Here is an 18,732-nt window from a genome sequence, read left to right on the forward strand (position 1 = left end):
ATAAGTTGGAGGATAATGATAGCTCTTTTCATTATCGTAAGAAACACCTGTTTCAAATCTGCCACAGAAGAATAATTAGAAAACTTGTCGACAAACAGATCTAAAGGGACACACATATATACCGATATTAGTGCTGAAAGTTGCTGAAAACAGGTTCTTCCAACGTAACGAACACATTGCGAATAAAAAATAGGATCTTTATAATGTCAGTTTCTGAGTACTTTTTTTTCGAATCAGAGTAGTGTAATGTTGTAAAAATGCATAAACTTTATAATTGTATCAGTTTCTGCTTTATCATGTTTATATGTCGTTTTTGGTATCAAAAGTAATTTTTCTTATGAGTTACTGAGTTAAATATTTTTTATTTAGCAAAAAGTGTATTTTTTGTTTTGGAGGAATTTATATGGGGTTCGTATTGCTCACTCCTTGATTTTCTATGTAATGTTTTGTAAACTATAGTTTGTCTTTGAATCATTTTTTTCTTTTGCCATGTCATTGTCAGTTTGTTTTTGACTTATGAGTTTTACTTTCCCTTTGGCATCTTCCGCCTCTATTAAACCTATACAATTATAGAATGAAGCAATTGTTGGTGTTACACTTCAAGTTGAAATAACATTAACAGTACCAATTCTACTGCGTTGACTTTTTATTTATCTAAAACTTAATGAAGCAAAATTAGGTTAAATATAATTCTTGATGTTTGGTTTTGAAAACCTTTATAACAATACTGGTATGTGGTTTGCGAGAATAAGCAATGAATTAGCAAGCATTTTATATATTTATGATTATCATATAAAGCTACAGATGCGTATATTTCAAAAAAATGTTTGAGTTTTCTGAGGGACTATCCTCACCAATAATATAATAAAAAATGGCGAAATCAATTATTTTATAAATGAATTCAGAGGGCCTTGTTGACATAAGCCTACACCAATTTTGACAACAAAAAAGGACGATACCGTAAAATAATTATGCGAAACAAACACGTTTGTATTCATAAACAAAAATTAGCAGACCGTATTGAATCAACATACTGGCGTGCTGTTTACTCGGATGAACCAAAGATCTGAAGTATGGCAAATAAATAAAAAAAAATATGTCATATTTCCATGTAGACTACTGGCAGTTGCTTTTTAACGTCAAATATTATTCATTTCAGTCACATTCATGATGTAAGCATACTGGATAATAACATATAATTAATTGTCTAGGATCTGTGGGCATATAGGGTAGATAATGAATAATACATTTAATGAATCCATTTCGATCAGACGTGATTGTGTTTAAAACAGACACCCTTTCCGGATACAAGACTGAGGAAATGTAATTGAACATAATTGTATACTCATGTGACACTTGTTTGTGTAAACAGTATGCGTTGGTTGCTCCTTTCCTTAAAACTTCACAGCTTAGACCTTTTTTCTGTGGATAGTTTTAGATATATCTATTTCATTCACGTTTTAATCATGCCATGGGCCCAACAATTCATAACATAAAAAAATCACGTAATTTCTACAATGTTTATAAAAGCAATTGTTTTGTTTGCCTTGATGAATTATTCAAACAGATGAGGTCATCACAGAAGCATATAATACATTTTGTTGTTCGCTCAGATTAATCAGTAGTGGATAACAAAAAGTTAACTATTAAGAAGGGTTACTTGTTACTAAGGGTAGGAGGAAAGAGCCAAACCTTTTAGTATACTAAATACTCATATACATATAAACATATATACATAAAAGTGAACTGGTTAGCAACCTAACAACAAAGATTAACATTTAATATTGACTATTTGCGAAAGTCTATCAGAAATATCGATTGATTAGCATTAATTCAAAAATTGGAATTGTGTGCCTCCTGAACTTCAAAGCAAAAGTGACTTACTCTAGACTATTTGACATTTTATTTTTTGCTTTCCAAGTTTAAAATCACCACCCCGCCCCCCAAACACACACATATACACAAATGCATTTTCAGTGAATTCCGGATAATGATGCAGAAAACAGTTACCTTTTACAGCGTTCCCTACCACATATTTTATATATAATGTCGACACCAAAGAGTATAGACCTATCATGCAATGGCTCGAAAATCTAAAAATGGGCTTGGTGTTTAGAAGAGTTGGCTTTCTTTCTGGCAAAATATAAAAGAAACATTGCCAAAGGTCAGCAACTGAAAGCATTAAAATATACCTCATATACGGTGACCTATAGTTGTTAATTTCTGTGTCATTTGGTCTCTTGTGAAGAGTTGTGTAATTGGCAATTATACCAAATCTTCTTTTTTATATCTTGTTTGACCATCCAAATGCATCGTTGTCATTCTTTAATTGTCTGCATGATAGTAACCATTTCCGATATGTGAGACGTTTTAAATAGTTTTCTAAAATGTTTTCAAGTGCAACGATAGGTGAAAAATGTTTTAATGGATAAGAACTGATGTACGTGCATCATATATTTACACTTATACCTTGATTTGATAGTTTATACTCTTCGTGCATCATAATACTTTGATTAAAATAGATACTCTGCTTTGTACTGAACCGACACTGTAAACCTAATTTTTAACATGCTTTTTCACATGGAAATAGTCCACAAGTAGACATGTCAGCCTCCGCGGAAAAATTATCCGACTCCAAGTCGACTACTCTATGCTCTTTTTCCTAAATGCTACGTGCCTAGCAGGGAAAGAGCAAAGACATATTTTCAAGTCTTTTTAGCCTTCGTCCCCCTACACACATAAATTCCAGGGATGCACGCTACAAACAGACCAAGAGGCGGTCAAATAAGGATAAAATCAAAATAAATTTTGTAAACCATGTGTTACTATTTGTTTTGTTACTATTAGTACTTTTAATGACCAGCTAAAACAATTGAAATATTATTGAAAGTTCGTTTTGGTGACATCCCCTGAAAAATTCCTGGATCCACCCCTGTTGATCATAACAAGCATTTGACAATAACAAAATAAGAAATGTTATAGTACTTTACTTCTGTTTTCTTAACGTTTACTTGAAATAATTTTATTTTTGTTTTCAAAAATTCCTTCTAAATAATGATAATAGAACCAAGCTGTGTAGTTGACCCTGTTTATTGTTTATATGATATGCTTATGAATAGATATTAATTATGTAAAATCATGAAATGAGAGTCTGTATTTTCTCCGTGGTGTTATGTTGATAAACTAAGAGTAATCTCATTGATAAATTTATATCTTATGGTTATGGTCTGTTATCTATTTTTTGCATGAAGAGATATTTCTCATATCACACTCTTTAACTCCAATACAAATAATGATACGAAATTGTGATACGAGAATTTATTTGGCTTATCTAGCGTCATGAGACGAATTTACGACATTTCCATTGGCTATTAGTTAGGTCATTGGCGACTTTCAAATGTTAAGACGATGAACATTTCGTCTTTGGCAACGGACATATTAGATTTCTTCAATAATATAGAAAACACTCACAGTTGTCAGTTTATTTTCGATTTATGAGTTTGATTGTCCCTCTGGTATCTTTCGTCCCTCTTTCGCTTGAAAATCTACTTAATTTCAAATTTTATTAATTTCTGAAGCCAACAAAACGTCTCGAAATGTCTGAAGTTAAAGTGTTACTCCGGATCAGGACATATGATGTCGTACCTGTATGTGTAAAAGACTTGACGCCGTTAGTTTTCTCGTTTGAATTGTTTTACATTGTCTTATCGGGGCCTTTAAAGCTGACAATGCGGTATGGGCTTTGCTAATTGTTGAATGCCGTACGGTGACTTATAGTTGTTAATGTCTGTGTCATTTTGGTCTCTTGTGGACTGTTGTCTCATTGGCAATCATACCACATCTTCTTTGTATATTGACCAATGATTCTCGGAATTTTTAATTTAACATAATGAGAGTGTTGACCATAAGAGAATTATAGATTATTACATAACATTTTCCATATTGGCCCTGGTATCAGCCCTAGACTCCCATATCAAGCCAGAGGGATTTAGTCCGAGGGCTTGATATGAGTCGTGGACTGATACCACGAACCATATGGAAAATATAATGTAATAATCTTTTTATCACATATTTTCAAGCAAGAGAAAAAACTAGCATTTACACAATTATGTTTGATATTTTTAACAAAAAAACCCCAAAAAAAAACATTTAACGAAAAAAATTTAAAAATGTATCATAGTAAGAAAACATAGTTCGTATCACAGTGAGTAAATAAGTTGAGTGAAAAGTCTAACAAATAATTAACAATAGATACATCAATTCTCAGAATTGTAAATATTAAACGACTTAAAGTATTACATTTCCAATTATTGCTGAGGAAGAATACGTAGCTCTATTGTCCTTTTTTTTTTGCCATAGAGCTACGATTTACTCCCATTGACAAACCCTTGAAATAGCGCTCTCAAACAGGTGCGCTACGTGTCGTTCGTTTTCCATCTTTAAAAATTTTGAGGGCATGGGACAATGTATATCAATCGAAAGCTGACATATTTTTCTTTAACCTTCCATAGTTATCATGGTTATTTACCTTCGGAAACCTCATTTAACGCCCACATTAATCAAAACATTTTTTTTCAGCTAAGCTCCGCCTTTTCTTCGGCCATTGTTGAATCAAACGAGATCGCTGTATTTGTACCACGTGATTTCAGGGGGACGTAACTCCACTTGCAAAACACGTGTACGGTTTGTTTACGTTTTTTGTCGGTAAAGTCGGCAATTCGTTGGCATTTAAATTCGTTATTCGACTTGATTTGTTATGTTTGCAAATAAAATTTTGAGACAATAAACTTATAATATTGAAGTACATTTGTTGACTTCACATTTTATTGACAAAAGTTGAAAAAGATGATACTTATAAAAAACACATTCTCAGGATTTTTCTTAGCCAAAATCAATGGATGTAGATAAGATATATGAGGAGAAAATAAGGGGGAAATATAAATTTCCTTTCTTCTTAAAAGAAAAACAGACTCAAATCATTGAGAATGTGATGAGAGGGAACCATTCTGTTGGTATTTTACCAACAGGATATGGTAAAAGTATTTGTTTCCAAATATTGCCAATATTACATGAAGAAGTTTTTGGCCAAAAAAAATTGATTTGGTTTTTTCACCTTTAAAAAGTTTAATGTACGATCAATGTGCAGCAACTACATCGCAGGGTATTTCGAGCATCTGCATTGTGCAAAGAACAGACATGTCTGATGAAACAATAGAAGGTAAATTTAATACCAGAAAAGGGAGTAAAAATAAGTCCAAAAAGGGGGGGGGGTCAATTTAATAAAAGTCAATTAATTATAAAAGAGCTGAATAGGACTATGCTAAGTAATTTCAATAAATAGGTCTATATTCGAACCATTTTACAGTAAATGATGACATTTTGGTAATTTTAATAATGAAAAATAGTGGACCCCTCCAAAAGGTTCAACTTTGATTCATACATGAATGTGTTCGGTGTATATATAAGCATTATACAGGGTCTCCCCCTTCTTGATTCACCTAAAAATAAAAAATGTTGTGAATTTTTTGGGGATTTGGGAAAGAACTGGTTAAAAAAAATGAAGAGTTAAAAAAATAGAAATGTCGGAAAAGTTTTTTCAGGGATGTTGAAAAATTACTTTTAGAGCATATGCTGTACTCGAGGATGAAGGGGGTTACAACGCCAACATTGAAGTAACAAAAAGTAATTATCAACTTTTAAACAACATATCTTCAATGTATTGTATAAGTGTTTGCCACAGTCACTCCATAACATTTTTTGTGTGTCATTATGTAAATTTAAATGGTCTCTGTGTTATTCCAGGCATAAACAAGGGATTGTATTCCCTAGTTTATCTGTCTCCAGAAATTCTGCTTAAATTCAAGTTCTGGCATGAGATATTAGTTGAGTCAGCTGTATATCAGGAACAGATTTGTGCCATTGTTATTGATGAAGTGCATCTCCTTGAAACTTGGTAATTACAAACACTAATACACGAGATTAAAGTAATTATAAATGCATATCACATGACTTTCTTGGTTTATATGTATAACCTGTCTTACATAGTAGTGATTGATACCCTCCAAAAATTGTAGTTGAGTGTCCTTGTGTCTGGACCCTGGTGGTTTCCAGATGATCACTTGGTAATAGATTAATGATTTGTTGGCTTGATAAAGAAAATTAAGAAATAAAATCACATACATTAAATTTCATACCCTTTTTATTTTAACTAGTGCCATATTAAATAAAAAAGCACAATCAAGCACAAACAAACTATAAAACAAGCAATTTCTGCATGTATACAAAGGCCTAATTGACAAATATAGACTATTTTTCAACATATATAAGAATATCTTATTGGAGGGAAAAAAGATATTGCTTTCCATAAATTGACTGAAATTGTTAACAATCATTCTTGTCAAACATTGTATAGTGATTACAAAATCGTATTAGGCTACAAAAAATATATGTGAGTTTCAGGTTTATACATTGCTTAACAAATAGGATGGGAATGTACCTGAAGGTAAAATCATTTCATTTTTTAAAAAGTATTTTGTATAGGCTACATTGACTTCAAAGGGGCATATTTCTTGACTTTAAATGAGCTTATTAAACCAAAATCTTGATATTGATATTGGTTTTGTACAAAATTGTCCATTAAATTGAGCTAGGGTAGGCATAAAAACTAGGAAAGTAAGGTCACCTGAAACAGACATATTTTGACGTAATATTATAAGTTTTAGAAATAAATTATTGGTTATTGTAGGGGCGAAAAATTCAGGACAACATTCCAGAGGCTAGGAGAACTAAGGAGCCATTTCACAAATGTTTCTTTCCTTCTTTTAACTGCCACCTGTACTGATATCATGTTACAGTCTATATTAAGAAAACTGTATATTCAAGATCCCATCATTGAATCCCTATGTCCTGACAGGTTTGTTTAATCTCTAAAGAATAAAAGGCAAAACATGGGGACATTCAATAAACTCAAATATTTAACCACTTGAACAGTAACATCAAAGTGCAACAATGAGCATTGGTAAAATAAAGTGTCAATCTACTTTGTTTTATACTATTTTGTCAAAAACATACATTTTACCATATTAAGTACCACACTTTAAACCACTGTGATGTGTCAAACTCTTGAAAAGTTTGTAATCTATTAACAAAATTAATAAAATCATTTTTCATTATCAAAATCCATTATCAAATATTTAAAAGTGTTAAAAAATTGGCGTCAATAATGGCCTTTCTCCTTTCTTGTGCGTTTCATGTAATCTTGTCTTCAGTGTGAACAAATATATAACATGTTCATTATTTGTTAAACAGACCAAACATATTTCTAAAATACAAAAGTGAACCAAGCATGGAACCGTTAGTAGAAATTTAGTGGTATCTTGATGAAATTAAAGAAAAAGGTGTAGGGGCAGATAAGGCCATATTGTATGTAAGGTAACTATCACTTTAAATTGGTTATGAAGAAGACTGTTGAAACAACACCATCCATAAATGAACATATTCACTGCATATGTTTGTTTAGAAAACAAAGTACAGGTGCTCACAAGATAAAAAAAAGTCTACATACAAAGTTTAGACATAAATATATACATAACAAATCTAATATAAATATTTCTTGTTATCAAAATCAATCAATTTCTTTCAAAGTTTTCAAAGTTAAAATAATTCACTAGCTAGCTATGGTTACTTAAAGATTAGAAAAAATGATTTTCATCTATACTAGTATACAAGAGCAAGTCACAATAACAGCATAAATAAATTTTGTTAATCTGGTAAAAAGTTTCCATAACCAGTAACTGGTTGAGTATTTGTCTCCACTATCCACTCAAGTAACAATAATGATTTGCAGAGTAACCTGTACATGAAATACATAAGTATCCATGGTAGCAAAAAAATTGTATCAATATATATAAGAAGATGTTGTATGATTGTCAATGAGACAACTATCCACAAGAGACAAAAATGTCAAAGAAATGAACAACTATAGGTCACCGTATGTCATTCAACAATGAGCAAAACCCATATCACAAAGTCATCTATAACAGGCCCTGAAATGACGATGTAAAAAAATCAAACGAAAAAATTAACTGCCTTATTTATTACAGGCTCCTCAGACTGTTTTAATCACTATTATTTCCTAACAGTCATCCTTAAAAATATTACAGGAGTGTAACTGCAGTAGGAACATTGTTCAGAGACATAATGGGGAACCAACGTGATGATGGGTATAAAGACAGGACAAAAAGATCACAAAACCGTCTTGTTGGGGAATTTCATGGTGCCCTTGAAGATCATGACCAAAACAAAATTCTATGCTCTTTCCTTAAGCCTGAGTCTCCAGTCAGACTACTCATTTGCACCGTTGCATTTGGGTTAGGTGTTAACATACCAGACATTCGGTATGTCATTCATTGGGGGGCATGTGACTCACTGTTACAGTATTGGCAGGAGGTTGGTCGTGCCGGAAGGAACGGGCAACCTTCTGTTGCATATTATTATGCTGTTAGAACTTCCCTCATACATGTGGAGGATGACATGCAAAAGCTATGTGGAAACATTAAAAATGGGAGTGTCAAATGCTTTCGACATGGTGTTTTGAGCCACATGATTGGAAATTATGAAAAAGTTGGCCACAAATGCAGCGGATCATGTGATAAATGTAATTGTAGTTTCTGTAAATGCTGAAATATTTGTCAGTTACAGTGTGAATGTGTCAAAAACAAATAAAATCATTTTTTCTAATCTTCAAGAATGTATGCTTCATCCTCTAAAACTTTTGAGTACTTTTTGAATCGGCAAGAGAGTTTCTCTGGCTTATTCACAACCACTGCATTGTTGAAACCACTAAAACCAGGATGGTGTCTTCGGACGTTCCTGTCAAACAAATTTCCTGGCAAGTATATTTTAACAAATTTGTTAACACTATCTTTATGTGAATGCCTCGAATATTTTGCCTTTCTACAATATTGATGCATAATTTTGGATTCAAAAATGTTTTCTATTCCCTTTCCCAGGCTACCCACAAGTCTGCTGCACCTTTGCACCTGCCGATCTGAGTATTGGCCGTGAGCATTTCTCAGGTTTGCTGAAATAATGATGAGAATTAAATAAAAGGAAAAAAAAATTATATACATTTATGTACATAGTTTGTTTCTTGTCTTATAGGTGTTTTCAATTATTTTTTATCTCTTTTTAAAAATATTTTTTTTACTGTTACCTGTTGTTGTCAAAATCAATTCACTGTTCTGTTGTTTTCTTCAGATGGTTAGATGTATGTGCCTGTCCCAAGTCAGGATCCTGTAATTCAGTGGTTGTTGTTTGTTTATGTGTTACATATTTGTTTTTCGTTCATTCTTTTACAGGAATAAGGTCGTTAGTTTTCTCGTTTGAATTGTTTTACATCGTCTTATCGGGGCCTATTATAGCTGACTATGCGGTATGGGCTTTGCTCATTGTTGAAGGCCGTACGGTGACCTGTAGTTGTTAATGTCTGTGTCATTTTGGTCTTTTGTGGATGGTTGTCTCATTGGCAATCATACCACATCTTCTTTTTTTATAGATAATTGATATAAGTTTATAATAAAAATTGGTAGCCACATTTTGAAAGAGTTAAGTCCCCTTTGAATTTATTGCTTATACAGCCCTACCCCAGTTTCAATAAAACCCATTTGTCAGTTCTCAAGTTATCACTGCAATATATACTTACATTTGAATTAATTATTTTGAAACTCATTCACAAGGTCTAAGGCCAAATTATTGCCTGGTCCACCAGAGAGATTAGCTGTATTATTCCAAGTTAACTCTTCCTGAAGGCGTTGTGGCAGCCATCCAGCAACAGCTGTTAAAAAAGTCAAATATTTAAAAATAAAATGTGGTTTTTACAACTTAAGAAGTTTTGAAATGGTTCATACATTATCTTCTGTGATTAATGGGACCTTTAGACACATGTTTTTTTTTCTTAAATATTCTTGTCAAATGCACATTATCTCCATTTGCCTTAATCAATACGAGGTAAGCAAACATTATTTAAAATTGAGAATGGATTATTTGTATACATATACAGTAATTTTATCACAGTGCTGGTCTGTAACATTTCATAAATACATGATTTTAGAGTTGTTGTTGTATTCAATATTTTTTGGTTGAGTTTAAAATCATTTAAGACCAAATAACTTGATAGAACAAGATGATATTAAAACTTTCATTGTCTAAAATTGGAATCAGATGTTTAGGCAACCAGCTACCGTTACACAATTAAATTGAGAATGGAAATGGGGAATGTGTCAAAGAGACAACAACCCAACCATAGAACAAACAACAGAAGATGGTCTCCAATACAAGAATGGATCATTGCAATAAATTAATTTGCATTCCCTTCCAGGTTTATTTCTGAGGTATAGAATATATGTATTTCTAATCTTTAAATTGACAGCGCATGGTGTACTAATTGTTTTTTTTTAATAAACTATTTTTTCATTTGGCGGAAATTGTTATACCTGCTAGTAATCTATGACCAAGTATCAGGTACTTGTTATGCCCATTCTCCCAGAAACTGACCATGTCAGTTCTCCAATCGGACAACATTGCCAACCCATCATTTTCTCTTTCAGCATCTTTGTCAGCCATCATTTTCAAGCCATGCCACAACATACTGCATGAATACATAAACACATGGTCATCTTCATCTATATCATCATCAACATGGCGAGTATCTGTGAATAAGATAAAATGATTGTTGATAACAGTAATCTTTAAGTGACAAAATCATACACATTACAAAATAATTTCTTAGCATGTCGTTGCACGCCAGAGATTGTTTTACCATACCTAACTCGTCTTCTTTTAACTCCAATATACAATGTTTATCTTACCTCCTATACATTTCTAGGAATATGATTGGTTAAAAGAGACCTGTGGAGACCGTGTATATTCAATATTAGGTTAGTAGGGAGGCGGTTAGTTGGGGATTTACGACTTGGGCACTGTTCGATTAAAACCATTAAAGTTCTTTTTAAAAATGTGGATATCAAGGTTGTTGATAATAAATATTTATCGTTTATATTAGTTGTTTAGTGCAGACCAATTAAAGAAGGTTCTTAAAATTGAACACTTTAACAACTTTAACAATTGAACAACTTTAGTCTAAATTCAACAAATAAAGATAGTCGGTAAGATAAATTCGTTACATAGTGTGCTAGTGACCTAATATGATATATACAGGGTAAGTAAATTCCATATGGTCACTAACACACTATGTAACTGATAATATATAGAAAAATGTTCATATAAGTGCAGAATAATATATGTGAAATTTTTGCATATTAAATGATTTTCAAGTAAATGGAAAGATTGCTTTTTTTGGAAACTCATAAAACTTCATCATGAAAATAGTTGATTATTGCTTACCATTTGTGGTACTCAACTTACTATTGATTTTATATGATAATCAGTTAAATCAATATTTGAATTATCCTATGACAACAAAACTAAATATGTAATTACTGAATCTCTTACTATTTTCTATGTCTTCATCATCACTAAATATTTCCTCATAGTTGAGGGTGTCATCTAATTCATCAATGTCATCGTTGTACGGTATTGTTTTGTCCAAATCTTCTACTACAGTATTGAAGGACTCCTTGTTTATAACTGGCCATATCATATTAACGATTTGCTCTGATGTTTGTTTTAATAAATCGTTAATGTCACCGTCATGATTAATCTCCTCCAATGATGTTACATTCCACAATCTGCAACACAAAACACACACAAGGCCTTCAGTTACAAATGTCCAAAAATCCTGTGTATCGTTGATACAATCTGATGTCTTCTTTTTCACATTTTTAAATTTAAAACGATTGCGTATTTGGAACAACGACCCACGTGATCCAGCACTCTTTCCATCGAAGAACTTATTTATACAGTCCTGAAAACGAGAAATAACATAAGTGTTAATATTATTTTAAAGAAAATTCAGCAAAGATTGTTTTGGAAGAAGATTAAATGTAGCTTTTGTATATCGTTACTTAGTTGAATATATTACCCTTTACTTTAAATTGATAGAGTAAGACTGAATAATGAAGTTATTGAAGTTACATGTACAAACACAAAAATAATTAGGGAAATATGCAAGTTGCCACTTGGCATGAAATATGTGTATATTATGCCAAAAAAAATAATCTTGATTTTCAAGCCCACCCTCATCTCTTACAAGGGTGCCTCATTGCCCCTTTTTATTGACAATTCCATAAAATTAAAAAATAAACACTTTCCTCCTCCAATTAGGAACTCTTTTACAATGTAAAAAGGGCCTTTATCACTTTTTTGATAGGAAAAAAAGTACACATCATTTTTTTTTAAGTAGCTTGAGAACCAAGGAATAAAATTTTGTATGGCTCTACCTGTAATAAGATACATCGCTTGTGGAAGCCCTGTGGTCTTGGAATCAATCCAACTAGTTGGTCCTCTGCTTCCTCATTTACAGCCATTGCCAATCGTCCTGTCACCATTCTCTCCACGCTCAATTGATCACCATTACAAACAATTGGGATGGGCATTGCATTGGGGTCAAGTGGAATGTACTGTTTCAAATATTTCATTATTTCCATAACACCACGACAACTAGCTGGGTTTTCTTTTAAGACACCAAGGTTGACCTAGAAAAAGAAAATCCAAGGTTTACAAAATATCAGATATGTGCAACAAGTTAAATTTGTGAAATGCCAACTCTGTCCCATATTATTAAAAATAAATCTATTTTCCATAACAATAAATGACATGCGGTACTTGTACATGTATTACTATTTGAAAGGATTTAAAATAAATTAAAAATCATTAGTTTGAAATGTTTTTTATTCGTCAAAGGAATTATATAGGTTAATACTCCTGAAAGTACTAGATGGATTTTTCTCATATTTTTTGAATTATCACAATGGATACATCATATAGTTTATCAAACCCCACTGTCATTAATCATTAATTTTGGCAAATTTAATGGCAGCTATGGGATTATAATTTTGCTTAAGTGTGTGACATTTGGTAATATGCAAACGAAATTTGATTTGATAGATTTGTGGAATAAATTTGCATGCCACCAAGACTACCACTAAATTTTATCATTTCAAAATTAAGAAAGGAATAAAATGCGCTAACAATCTCTGATTTTTTACTGGATTCTTTGGAATATCTGTGTGGGATATGCATGCAGACATCAGCTCTCTCAAACGCAGCACAGTGTTTCTTAAGAATCATCTGAATAAGAATCCCCATCCTAGTTTGCAACCTCTCCCAGTCAGAGTCCATAGGTAGGAAATTCTATAATAAAATTAGGGAAAAAAATTACTTAATGAAATATTTCAAATAAGAGTTGGTTCTATATAGTTCAAACAAAGACATGTTAAATGTTTCGATCGGTTAGAAAATCTTGCTCTCACTACATTATAATGTTAGATTTCCAAGGTAATTGAATTGTGTTAAGGGCATACGATTTGCATGTTGGCTATTTTTTTGCCTGATTATATTAAATATGTATTAATAAAAAATATACCTTCGTGCTACTTTTTGAGTATAAATGAGGTCCAAATTTTATATATTTGCAAAAAATAACAATTTACATTAGCAATATCATTACCTCCCCTGAAAAGCAGAGGAAGGTTGGTTTAAGTGGAGTCTGGATCGCTTATATATATTTTTAGTTTTTGACTTTGAGGGTTAACATTTTTTTATTTTATGCTGTTTTCATTGAATGTGTTAGGTTGTACATGTCACTGAATTTTTTAATTTTGTCTAGCCTTAAAATTTCCATTGCTTTGTTTCCACTTTTAAAGAAAGTAAGTGCTGCAAATTTTAGTCTTATTTGACAGATAACAAAATGTACGACCAGGGTATAAAAAAAACCAAATGAGACCTCCAAAAACAGACGAGGGAGAAAATTTGACCATTTAAATACATTTTAATTACATGTAATGGAATATCCTTAGCAGGAACAGTTTCATCAAAGTAATCTAGGTTAAGAAACCCAATCCGATTTCTGGTGGCAAAGGACAAGGCCCACAACATCATCTTATTGTCTGTTCCATCACCTTTGTGCCTAGCAATGCTTAGCTTTTGAACGTTGTCCCAGCACAGGGAAAATCCCGGCTCTGAAATTATCAATTGGTCATTTATTAAGTTATAGGCAACAACTGTTGGATGTTTTGGCCAAAAAAACATATACATAGATTCTGAATTTTGAGAAAAATAAGTTGTCTCAATAGGAAACAATAATGATAATCTGATGAATATTGTTATGTTAAATATTAATATAATAATTTATTGTGTCATGTCAAAAAAAAGTTTTCCAATTAGAAAAATATTCCTTACTATATGCACAGATAGCCACAGAAAATCAAAATATGCTGTCTTTATATTGTGTGTGTATGTTTGAGGCTGTATGCGCAAGTGTATCAGTTGTACTATAATTTTAAAAGTTGTAACAAATATTGACATCACACCATTCTTTCATTAGTTAGACATAATTTATACAGACGCTATTTTTATAAAATTGAAAATTCATATTAATGTATTGTTTACATCTTGTGACCATCATCCTTCAATCAAAATGTTTGAAGCTGTTTAAAAACTATAACAATACCTAGGTTATGATCAGCAGGATCATGTTGGTCATCAATTACAGATGATTCCAGTAGTGGAACTATGCCATCTAGATCATCATGCACATGTGATCCATCAGTATCTGAATCTAAGTCGTCATTGCCATGCGCATCTTCATCTATGGTGTCATTAGGTGATGATTCTGCATAACCAATTGTGACATCAGACGAAATAGATGATCTCTCCGAAGATCCACCAGAACTACTGTCATCACGAACAGGGACACGAACTGCCCTCAAATTACCAGCATCTATCTGTTTAAAAATATAAAAAAATATATTAAAAAAACAAAATAAAAGGTCCTTGATATGTTGGAGTTTTTATAAATAAATTTTTGAGTTTTTGTCACATATATATCCACTTCATATCATTCCATTTGCTATTATTTTTAACTTTTTTCAATTTCATTCAAATTTTGTATGAGATAATTTTAAAAGTCAAAGTATATATGTTGAGAATGGAAGGTCAGTCAAAAGTTTGATCTAATAAATCTTACTTAGTCTAATACATAGGATTTCAAGAGAATGTGACTAAATTGCTAAAATCAATATAGATGAGAGTATGCAAATTTAATTGGACCATAACCATGTAATAATTATGAAATTGTGTCAATAAAATAATTTTGTGAAGAAATGAAGGGTATTGAAACAAAAATCTAAAGGAGTTATAAATATTTTTTCTGAAAAAAGGGAGTGTAGGCCATCCAATCTATATAGGGGTATATTGTGTTAATTTACGTTTTTTAATTGAGTTAAGCCTTCCAATTGATATTTTATGTTGTGATGTTATGCTATTGTTTTAGAAAAAGGGAGAAGGTTTGATACCATTAAAACGTTTCATCCCGCTGCATATGTTTGCACCTGTCCTAGGTCAGGAATCTGAAATACAGTATGTTTATGTAATTTATACGTGTTTCTCGGTTTTTATTTTGATTAAACCATTGGTTTTCCCGTTTGAATGGTTTTACCCTAGTAATTTTGGGGCCCTTTATAGCTTGTTGTTCGGTGTGAGCCAAGGCTCCGTGTTGAAGGCCGTACTTTAACCTATAATGGTTTACTTTTTAAATTGTTATTTGGATGGAGAGTTGTCTCATTTGCACTCTCACCACATCTTCCTATATCTATATATGTTACTTGATGCTTTTATGTAATATCACTACCTGAACATTATGCTTCCAATTCTTTATTTTGCTGTCATAATTGGCACATAATTCATCAATAACCCTCTGGGTAGTTGTCACACTTCTACACAGTCCCAGCCTGTTGAACCATCGGAAAATCTGTAAAAATATATTATAAAAAATAATGACAAGATTGATCATATTCTGTATATGCATATTACAAGGCATAACCATTTGTTGGCAGAATTAAACTTGAAACAATTGGAAGACAGGAAAACCAAATTATTATAAGTGACGCAAAAAGAGTTTACCTCTATACTGTTTGATATAGAAAACTTGTACAAGTATATTTTCTTGCCATAGCCTATGATGGTCATATCAAAATGCAGGCAGAGAATCTAGATTTTATAAAATGATATAATAGTCTTACCTTATGATTACATCCTGATCGATACATTTCAATTGAAACAATGTTTTGCATGAAGTTGACCCTGGTTGGAAAACGTACATGCAGCATGTTTGCCAGCAATGTCCTATAAGCAGGGAGTAGAGGTCCAACATGATTCTTCTGATCACTGTAAAAATATAAAATGATTTTAAATTAAAGTACAGATATAAAAAACTTGATACCATTGTAATAATTAACTTATCTCAGGATTATACTTGTATGTAACATGTATATTATGTATATGTTTCACATATTCATTTGTGGTGTTTATACTAGTTTCAGTTTTGATAGCACCCAAAAAAATGTTTTATAGCTATTGTGAAAATAATAAAATACATTTTTTTATTCAATGAACATCATAAGTTCTGAGTCTCTCTGAGGGTTTTTCCCACAACCTTTTGATAAATTTCAAAGCAACTGAGACTTCATTTATATGGCTTCCTCTTTCATGCATTTATTTGTTTTTAGTGACATATTGCATACTCTTCTATCAAAAATTACTATATAGTTGTTTTGAACTGCCTTTTCACAAGTGTTTACAATGCATCAGTAAAAAGAAATTGTAAAAAGAAATAACTTTGTGTCTGACTGGTCATAAATCATAAGCTAAACCGTGGAAGGGGAAATAAACAATCTTTTATATGCGCCGCAGCCTGGTTTTGAAGTTTCTGTCTTATTTATTATTTTCTCTATCAAATGTCTATGCTATATGTATTCAAATAATATAATATTATATATATTACATCTATAATACTAAAATTACGAGGTCCAATTTGTTAGCCGTCATCGGGTAAAAACGACAAATCAAAGAATTCAACTCTATATATAACTAATATAGGACAATGGTGTAGATTAAAAATTGCACCACTCCAGACCCTTTGTTTTCAGCATAATTAATATTGCCAATAATTAACAAGTTCCGGGTCGAATCCGATACCGATACAAATAGTATATTCAGCTATTACCTTATCTGTACGTTCCGCATGTGACAGGCGCACCACCAAACGGTGTATTTAGGATTTTGCTATTTACACGGGTCATAATCAAAGGACTGACACTACTAAATTCAATCATTGTCAAATTGTTCCCTATTGTAGTTTTATTCAGCAATCAGCAAGACTTTCTAAGATAACTAATATAGGACAATGCTGTTGGTTAAAAAATACTCCATTCCTGGATAGCCAGGAACTTTTGTTTTCCAAATAATTAATATTTCCAATAACTGATAAGTTCCAGGTCGACGGGTTCAAACAGAAAGATTTGAAAGCAGAGAAAACTGTGTATCTTATAATCGACATGACTTATCAGATGACAATACCAATTACTAAAATAAGGCTTAGGCATAGTTAAATACTTTAATTCAGTCACGGACCCGCGATATCACGGGTGTGTACTTGTGTATATATAACAATACCTCTTTAAAAAGGATCAGGTGGTTAATGTTTGGGTATCATATAATCTATCAACTGAATAGCAGATGCCTGAGATGGACTTAAACACATTTTATTCAACAAGAGTAAATTATAATTAAAGAATCATACATTGCAACTTTTATCTCTTTGCGAGGTGTTGGTGTCAAGGCGGCCTTAATGGCAGATGTAAGGGTTGGTATGCATTTGTCACTAGCATCTATAAACGGCTTCCCGGAAAACTCATCCAGAGTACCTTCATTTAAAGGCTTTGAGAGATTTATAACACCAAGATCCAACCGCTTTATCTCCTGTCTAACTGCATATTTGACCAATTTCGTGAATCCCTGTCTTGCTGACTTGCTCTTCTCATAAAGGCATTTAAAAGCACTAAAGTAGTGAGAACTTCGAAGGGCCTGAACAGCCTTGTCCATAAAAGCCTTTGAACTATGAGTACTTGTTTTTTTTTGAGAGACAACAACCTTAAGCTTTTTTGGTGAATTAATGTTACATCTCTTCTTGGAGACAGGAGACAACAAAGATTTATCTACAGTACTTTGAGGCGAAACAAATTCAAAAGTATGTTTACTTGGCGTCGATTGAAACAGAGGCCGTTTTCTTTTTCTTATGTAAGAAGTGTCTGCTTAAAGTTTGTTGAAATCATCTAATGCGTCTTTAGTAGTGGACTGTGATTTAAAAAATTTCACAACTGAACTAGCACATGTATTACATACATATAAAGACTTGTCAGGGGTTACTTGAGTGTCAATAGTATTGTTCAAAACTGATCGAAGGGAAATAGCTGGCAATTTGTTTTGACTGTCAATGGATGTTCTTTTGTATCCCTTATTCCTTTTTTCGAATTTATTGTTGCAGTTTATACATGTGTCACTATCGTCCATTGTTATTATCTTCCTTTAAATCCTAAAAGGGACCTGATAACCGACCCATAACTGATCGAAATTGTAAACTGCTTACACATTAACTTTTTACAACAAATTTACTAAATTTCACTTGTTCCAGATGAAGATACCAATCAATGCGACTATCTGTCAACTGTAAATCGGTTCAAAACACAAATGGTTCTGCGAAAATGTCGAAATTTA

At 32.2% G+C, this 18,732-nt stretch overlaps 1 pseudogene; it reads right to left on the reverse strand.

Moving 5' to 3' along the window:
* Positions 1-7,019: 7,019 nt before the first annotated feature.
* Positions 7,020-18,528, reverse strand: LOC143078610 (uncharacterized; annotated as a pseudogene).
* Positions 18,529-18,732: the final 204 nt, after the last annotated feature.

The sequence above is a fragment of the Mytilus galloprovincialis genome, chromosome 6 (genome assembly GCF_965363235.1).
Source record: "Mytilus galloprovincialis chromosome 6, xbMytGall1.hap1.1, whole genome shotgun sequence".
NCBI classification, from domain to species: domain Eukaryota; kingdom Metazoa; phylum Mollusca; class Bivalvia; order Mytilida; family Mytilidae; genus Mytilus; species Mytilus galloprovincialis.